Source organism: Piliocolobus tephrosceles, chromosome 13, assembly GCF_002776525.5.
Source record: "Piliocolobus tephrosceles isolate RC106 chromosome 13, ASM277652v3, whole genome shotgun sequence".
Classification (NCBI taxonomy): Eukaryota; Metazoa; Chordata; class Mammalia; order Primates; family Cercopithecidae; genus Piliocolobus; species Piliocolobus tephrosceles.
This window is the reverse complement of record NC_045446.1, coordinates 11600099-11608569: the sequence shown is the minus strand read 5'-3', so window position 1 is coordinate 11608569 and position 8471 is coordinate 11600099. Positions and strand designations below refer to the sequence as shown.

The 8471-nt window shown below is 48.3% G+C and overlaps 1 protein-coding gene across 4 annotated transcripts in view; it reads left to right on the top strand.

Annotated features, from left to right (window-relative positions):
* Nucleotides 1–5093: 5093 nt before the first annotated feature.
* Nucleotides 5094–8471, top strand: part of INCENP (inner centromere protein) — a 30317-nt gene continuing 26939 nt past the window's right edge. For all 4 annotated transcript variants that reach the window (XM_023189511.1, XM_023189509.1, XM_023189510.1 and 1 more), the window contains exon 1: nucleotides 5094–5301. The gene's annotated coding sequence lies outside the window, so the exon portion shown is untranslated. The remainder of the gene's footprint in view (nucleotides 5302–8471) is intronic.

Here is an 8471-nt window from a genome sequence, read left to right as displayed (position 1 = left end):
CCCTGGCTGTGTCTGAGGTGTCCTCCATAGTTTAATGCCATTAATCATTCCTCTAATTGGTAAATATTCCTCTAAACTATTAGCAACCCCATGGTAACTCCGTGAGTACTGACAACCTTCAGATTATCCATGGCTTCCATTGTGCCTTAGAGACAGAACACACTGGATTGCCCCCAGGTTAACTGGCTACTCATGACAGTAATTCTTCATACTAAACCCTCAATAAAAGCCTCTGGCCTGGTGCAGCGGTTCATGCCTAAAATCCCAGCACTTTGGTAGGTCGAGGCAGGAGGATTACTTGAGGCCAGTAGTTTGAGACCAGCCTGGGCAACATAATGAGACCACATCTCTACAAAAAAGTAAAAAATTACCTGGGTGTGATAGCACGTGCCTGTAGTTCCAGCTACTTGGGAGGCTGAGGCAGAGGACTGCTTGAGCTCCAGGTTGAGGCTGCAGTGAGCTATGATGATGCCACTGCACTCCAGCCTGGGTGCCAGATTGAGTCCCTGTCTCTGGAAAAAAAAAAAAAAAAAGGCTGGTTATGATTTCCCACATGTGCTCTGCTTATGAAAGAGACTGAACAATAATATGCACACAAATATTCTAGTCTGATGAAATTTTATTCTTCACTGCCAGTTGATAAAAGGCACTCTTTTATTAACCTTCCGTCTGCACATTTTTTGGTTAGCGTAAATAAGCCTCTCAGCCATCATCATCATCATAGGGCAACAACTAACAAGAGGGAGCCCTTGAGACTTCAACACACAGGCCCTCAAATAAAACACAGCACGGGTGACTTCTGCTATCATCTATGATGGAGGAACCAGTACAGAATCAGCCTTCCCACCACAAACAACAGAAAAACTAGACCAAAAATATGAGGCAACTCTTCTAGGTACTGGACCACAGGAAGAGAAAGAGTGTAATACTGGAAAAAAGGAAAACATCTGGGGTTTGAGACCAGCTTGGCCAACGTGGTGAAACCCTGCCTCTACTAAATATACAAAAATTAGTCCGGTGTGGTGGCGGGCGCCTGTAATCCCAGCTGGGAGGCTGAGGCAGGAGAATCCCTTGAACCCGGGAGGCGGAGGTTGCAGTGAGCTGAGATTGCGCCACTGCACTCCAGCCTGGGTGACAGAGGGAGAGTCCTTCTAAAAAAAAAAAAAAAAAAAAAAAGTCCTGTGGAGTTGAGGAGGCAAAAGATGCCAGAGGCAAGAGCAGACCATAGGCTACATTATTATAAGTACTATTATTATTATTATTATTATCATTATTATTATTATTATTTTTGAGATGGAGTTTCGCTCTGTCGCCCAGCCTGGAGTGCAGTGGCACGATCTCCACTCACTGCAACCTCTGCCTCCCAGGTTCAAGTGATTCTCCTGCCTCAGCCTCCCAAGTAACTGGGACTACAGGTGCGCGACACCACACCCGGCTAATATTTGTATTTTTAGTAGAGACGGGGTTTCGCTAAGTCGGCCAGGCTGGTCTAGAACTCCTGATCTCAGGTGGTCTGCCCGCCTAGGCCTCCCAAAGTGCTGGGATTACAGGCGTGAGCCACTGCGCCCGGTCATAAGTATTAATTTAAAAGCAAACTAAACTATAATGCTTAGGGATGCTGCTTGGATGGTAAAGCAATAATATGATTACCATGTTTTTAATTTAAGGAGGGCGGGTATGGGGAGGGCTCAGGAGGCCTCTGGGAGGCTATGGAAGCTTTATTACTTGACATGGGAGGTGGTTTTTCAGGAATGTTTTTGATAAAGTAATAAGCTGCTTAACTGTTTCGTGCACTTTTTAAAAGATATGTTCTATATTTCACAACACAAATGTATTTTTTTTTTTTTTAAATAAAAAGAAAACTTCATTCCGGACAAGCTGGGGATTTCCAAGAGAAGCCAGGACCCGCCCCCAGGAACATCACCATCTGCAGCCTGACCCCCTCCTCAGGCCGGGTGAGCGGCCTCGCGGGTCACCAGACTCCCAGAGCGACGGCTGCAGGCCCCAGGGTCCACGAGGGTTGGTGCAAATCCCTTGAGCACAACGAGCCCGGGAAGGACACCGCCCAGCTCAACACCCGCTCTTTCCGCACTCCAGAGGCAAACTCAGTGGCTTTGGATCGTCTGCGCCTGCGCGGAAGACTCGGCTGCGCATGCGCCCTCTGCCTCACAGCGCTGTAACAGTAGGTGGAGTTTAAAGGGAAGCTGGCTCCGGGACTGGGACTGCAGTCATGTGTCGCTTGGACTGCGTTGCAGGTTCCTAAAGGGGCAACTATGTTCAGTTCTACAATTTTTTTTTTTTTTTTTTCTGAGACGGAGTCCTTGCTTTGTCGCCAGGCCGAAATGCAGTGGTGCGATCTCAGCTCACTGCAATCTCCGCCTCCCGGGTTCAAGCGATTCTCCTGCCTCAGCCTCCCAAGTAGCTGGGATCACAGGCATATGCCACCACACCTGGCTAATTTTGTATTTTTAGTAGAGACAGGGTTTCTCCATGTTGGTCAGGCTGGTCTTGAACTCCTGACCTCAGGTGATCTGCCCACCTTGGCCTCCCAAAGTGTTGGGATTACATACGAGAGCCACCACGCCCGGCCCCCTCAGCCCCCTTTTATTTATTTATTTATTTTTTTGAGGCGGAGTCTCGCTCTGTCACCCAGGCTGGAGTACAGTGGTGCGATCTCGGCTCACTGCAAGCGCCGCTTCCCAGGTTCACGCCATTCTCCTGCCTCAGCCTCCTGAGTAACTGGGACTACAGGCACCCACCACCACGCCCGGCTGATTTTTTGTATTTTTAGTAGAGACGGGGTTTCACCGTGTTAGCCAGGATGGTCTCGATCTCCTGACCTCGTGATCCGCCCGCCTCGGCCTCCCAAAGTGCTGGGATTACAGGCGTGAGCCACCGCGCCTGGCCCCCTAAGCCCCTTTTATAGTTGCTCTTCCTTCTCTTGAGAAAGACAGACCTTAATCCACTTGGAAACTTGCCAAAATGCATTGCGCAGGGTAGAAAACTCTCTGAGGTGACAATCAAATAAACAATTTGAGATATTCATGTCAGAATTAATAAAGAGAATGATTAACGATTGCGTAACATCCTTTTATGATTTAGCTGATTTCCAACTATTTACATTCTTCAAAGAATAACTCAGAAATGTTTAGTGAATTTGCTCACAAATTATTTACTCACATATGATGGAGTGAGTTGGTAAATTGAGTAAAATAACAAAGGCAAAAACAGAATTGATAAAGAAAGGGACGAAGGGTAGAGGAAAAATGCTGCAGACGACCTGGGAACAGGGTAAACTATCTGCTGGTAGCTGATTGTGGATGTACAAATCTCTTCAAGATTTAACTGACTTATTTTACAGGTAACAGAAACCTTGACTCACACAGTACAGTGACTTTGTTTAAAGCAGTTTCTCAACAGCAGCAATTCTGGTATCTGGGGCCGGGTAATTCCTTGCTGTGGGGACTGGCCTATGCACTAGATGGTGTTTAGCACCATCCCTGGCCTTTACCCACTAAATACCACTAGCCCCTTCTCCCAAACCCAGAGGAATTCACACACTGCCAAATGTGGGGGGCGGGGGTGGGGCAAAACCTCCTCTGGATGAGAACCACCGCTCTCAAGAAACGTCCAGTACCAGGGTAGGTGACCAAGGATTCTGTCGCCCAAGAGATGACAGAAGGTTCTAGATAAATGCGCACTCTGTTGCCATTCACAAGGCGTTTTGTTTTAACTTCTCAAAAGCCGCAGAGTTTGTTTTTTTTTTTTTTTTTTTTGAGAGGGAGTTTTTTGCTTTTTGTGGCCCAGTCTGGAGTGCAATGGCACGATCTCGGCTCGCTGCAACCTCAGCCTCCCAAGTTCAAGCGATTCTCCTGTCTCAGCCTCCCGAGTAGCTGGGATTACAGGCGCAAGCCGCCATGCCTGGCTAATTTTTTTGTATTGTAGTAGAGACAGGGTTTCGCTGTGTTGCCCAGGCTGGTGTCCAACTCCTGAGCTCAGGCAATCCACCCGCCTTGGCCTCCCAAAGTGCTAGGATTACAGGCGGGTGAGCCACCGCGCCGGTCAGAGATTCTTTACAGGACTTATTAGTCCTTGTCTTTTGCCCGCTCCCCCCCGCCCCGATATTGGAAAGATGAACTAAGTGAAACATGCCTTAGTAAAAACATTGTGCCAACTTGAAACCTTGATTTAGTAAAAAATCTCACTGTTTAGATCCTTTGTCCGATGGTAGTATTTATCAGATGTATTCAGCTTGCTCAGAAAATCAAAAGGGCATTACAACCACAAAAGCAAAGAAAAACAAGAAAACTTCCCATGTTTGGATCTAGTTCTAGTTGTAAAGATTAAATTGAAATGATTAGGCTTTTTGATTCGTGAGCCAAATACCGTAACCCCCTGGCCTTTGATGGGTTTGGATTTTTAATATTACTCGTGGTATTTCAGGAAGTGAGGTTACAGTTACATTCCTTATAGCTGCTAAGTGTATTAAGTTGAATATAAGGATGCATAATATTGTTTGAATTGAGCCCCACTACCAATTCTTTAATAAATGGCATGAATTCTTACACGTAAATGATTTGGTGGAACTATTCTATCATAATTTCTAAATTGTTTATATACCAAGGTAGCCTTAATTTGTATATGTTTCAGTACAATGAAATTCCCTCTGGCATGCTGTTTGGTTTGTATTTTGAGGAACGTTTTTCTCACCGGAAGAGGAACCTATGACTTCTGTACCTAGATAAGTTGTTACATTAAAAAGCTGCTCTTTCAGCAATGTAAGTATATACATACATGTTTTTATGAGGAAAAAAAAGCAGCAGAAATCAGTAGCCTGCCACCGTGCTTGGAGAAGAAAGGAAGCCGCTCGTGGCCTTCGCAGTGCTCGCCGGGACTGGTAGTTCCGGGTCTGCGGACTCCTCCCAGGCAGGGGTCTACTTCCTCTCTCCGCCGCGGCCAGAGCTCCCGGAAGCTGAGGGGGCTTAAAGTCTTTCGCTTCCTTTCCCCGCCTCTTAGTCCCGCAGATTGCTAGTCGATATAACCAATAGGAGGGCGGACTCGTACTTCCTGTTATTTGATTGGCTTAAAGTTTTGCAACCGCCCAGACAAACTTGCCGAGGATTGGCTGAGCCTTCAGTTTTGAAAATCATAGATTTCGCCCGCGCTGCGCCGCTTGGTTGCTCCTCCCGTGCGGTGAGCCCCGAAGGCCCAGAGCCGAGTGGGTCTGGGCAAGCGGGGCGTCAGCTGGGAATACCACCGGACTTGGACCGGAGCAGCCTTCAGGGGACGTGGCGCAGTCGAGTGAGTGCGCGTGGGCGTGGGGATTGGGGGGTGGTTCGCGATTATTTCCTCGGTCCTCTGCTCGGTCCCTGCCGACTCCGGACCAGGGTCGTGACTCCCCAACCCAGCTCCTGGCTGCCTGGGCATATGAGGGTCACCTCTTCCAAGTGGCGAGGTCGTCTGCCTTGGTTCTCGGGCCCGAGATGCCCCCCACCCCTTCCACCTAGGCCCTCAGCTTCCTAGAGCATAGCCCAGTCCCCTCCGCTCCCGGCTGCCTAGCACCTTGTTTTGTGCCTGCGAGGATTATTGTTGACTTGGACGCGCAGGAAACCCGAAACCAACCCTGTGGTTTGACGGAATGATGCCAGATGGCATTTCTGTGCAGTTAAAACCCCTCTCTCAACGCCCCCGCCCCCAGCTGAGCAGCATTTTAAACTGACCATTTCCGGAGGCTGGGCCGCCCCTTGTCACTCCCCAATCTTGTTCGCTGTCAGCGGTTCAGTCTCGTTCAGCTAACATGGGTTGCTCGCGGGGTTGCCCAGAGTCAAGACTGGGCGCCTTCCTTTCAGAGGTTGATATTTAGAAGGCTGTATAGCCGGTGGTTAAGCGCACGGTTTAAAGGAGGTATAGCCAGTAGCTAAGGGCACGCACGGTTCTATTTATGCCCCTGATTTACCGGCTGATTTTGACTTCTCTTTGCCTCAATTTCCTCATCTTCTCATGCATATCCTCAAGGTTGTGGTGAGAATTAAATGAGATGATGTCTGACTCATGCATAGAGTAGAACTCAGTAAATGGGAGCAGCTGCTATGAGCTTTCTGCTCAGAGGTGTGGTAGGCACCCAACTTACAGCACCCTGAAAAGAACAGGAGTCATAGAGGAGGGCGATGGGACCTTCAGTCTGGTGTATGGTGTGAAAGAAGTGTTGGAGAGGAAGAGTGGAGAGTGCCTCCCTCAGTAGGGTGTTGGGTGCTCTTTATCTGTGTGCAGTTGCTTACATGGGCTGAAGAAGAGATTTTTGCTGCTCTTCCAGGAGCCTGATTCTTGGTACACTGACTCCTTCTTTTTCAGGGTCACCTCTGTTTTAACTTATGGTAACGCTTTTTAAATGGCTGCGCTAAGATCTAAGCAAACTTCCCCATGAAAGAAGTCCAATTGCTTTCATGGACTTTGTGAAAGAAGCTCTCATCCACGTTGCCCATTTGAACAAATACTTTTTGAAAAGTTAGCCAGTTGTTGCTTTTCTCCGCAAATCTTTTTCTTCCTTAAACAGTTTTCTGTTTTCTGGCCTGAGGTCCTGCGCTTTGCCAGGGTTGTGGTCTGGGTGCAGAAGGGTTAGGGGAAGGTGAGGGATGGCAGTGAAAAGGCCTTGCCTGTGATTGGCTGGCTGCAGAGCCGAGGTTTCAGCCCAGAGCCTGTAGGATCCTGCCCGTTTGGCCCTGCCCTGATTATTGCTGCCCTTGGCATCTAGGAGCAGGGGCTTTGAACATGTGTTGGTCAGTTCTAACCTGTGCAGATTAAGTTTATTTGGTGCCCTTTGTGTGGTGGGATGAGCACCTGTAGGATGTTTATTTCTAGGTGTAGAGTTGATGGGTGGATTAATTCATTCAACAAGTATTCCTTGTTGCCAGGCACTGCTGTGCTCTGGGCACTCAACAATGAGCAAGTCAGACAGGGGCTTGCCTTCAGAGAGCAATTGTTTAGTGGGCAGGGACAGGCAGTAAGCAACAGGTAAACAAGCACGCAAGTGCTCTGCAGAGAATTACAGTCAATGGATGGGATCGTGGCTGGGGCTTCTTTAGATTGGTGGTCAGATTTCCCTGAGGATCTGAGATCCAAGCCATGAGGAGTGAGCCATACAAAATGGGAGACAGTGTTCCAGACACAGGCCAGAGCTTGTTGAGGAACAAAGGCTAGTGTGTCCCTGAATCAAGCCCAAGGAGGTCCCGTGAGACTGAAACCTGACCTGGTGCTATGCCCTTGAGGGATCAAGGGGTCAGCAATTTGTCCCTTCCTTCCAAGACCTTCCATTGTAGATGGGAGGCTAAGCTGTGCATGGTTCTTGTTTGTTTGTTTGTTTGTTTAAGACGAAGTCTCGCCCTGTCGCCCAGGCTGGAGTGCAATGGCACGATCTCAGCTCACTGCAGCCTCTGCCTCCCAGGTTCAAGTGATTCCCCTGCCTCAGCCTCCTGAGTAGCTGGAATTACAGGCATGTGCCACCACACCCGGCTAATTTTTGTATTTTTAGTACAGATGGGGTTTCACCAAATTGGCCAGGGTGGTCTCAAACTCCTGACCTTGTGATCCGCCCACCTCGGCCTCCCAAAGTGCTGGCATGAGCCACCGTGCCCAGCTGGTTCTTGGTTTTGAAGCAGTAAATCAGGATGGTGGGTCACTGCCCTGACTTGAGGCACGCAGCCTGTTGTTATGGCTTATGACCACCACCCATTCATTTGTTCTTTCACTCATTCTCCTGTTGGGATATTTATTGAGCCCCTGTTGGGATGTAGTAGAATACGTTTGTCTCTTGGAATCCTCAGGGAATTGGTTCCAGGACCTCCTTTGGATACCAAAATCTACAGTTGCTGAAGTCCCTGATATAAAATGGCATAGTATTTGCATATAACCTACACACGTCCTCCTGTATACTTTATATCTCTACATTACTTATAACACCTAATACGATGTAAAAGCTATGCAAATAGTTGTTATACTGTATTATTAGGGAATAATGACAAGGGAAAAGTCTGTACAAGTTCAGTAGAGATGCAGCTTTTTTTTCAAATCCTTTCCACTGGTGGTTGGTTGCATCCATGGATATGGAACTCACAGGTATGGAGGGCTGACTGTACTTCTTCCTTGCTTGAGGTTTTTGTAATGGTTATCAAGTTTATTTTTGAGGCAGAGTCTCACTGCGATGCCCAGGCTGGAGTGGCCGTGGCGCAATCTTGGCTCACTGCAACCTCTGCTTCCCGGGTTCAAGTGATTCTCCTGCCTTAGCCTCCTGAGTAGCTGGGATTACAGGCGCTCACCACCATGCCTGGCTAATTTTTTTGTATTTTGAGTAGAGACAGGGTTTCACCGTGTTGGCCAGGCTGGTCTTGAACTCCTGACCTCAAGTGATCCACCTGCCTCAGCCTCCCAAAGTGCTGGGATTAGAGGTGTGATCCACCGTGCTAGGCTGGTTATCA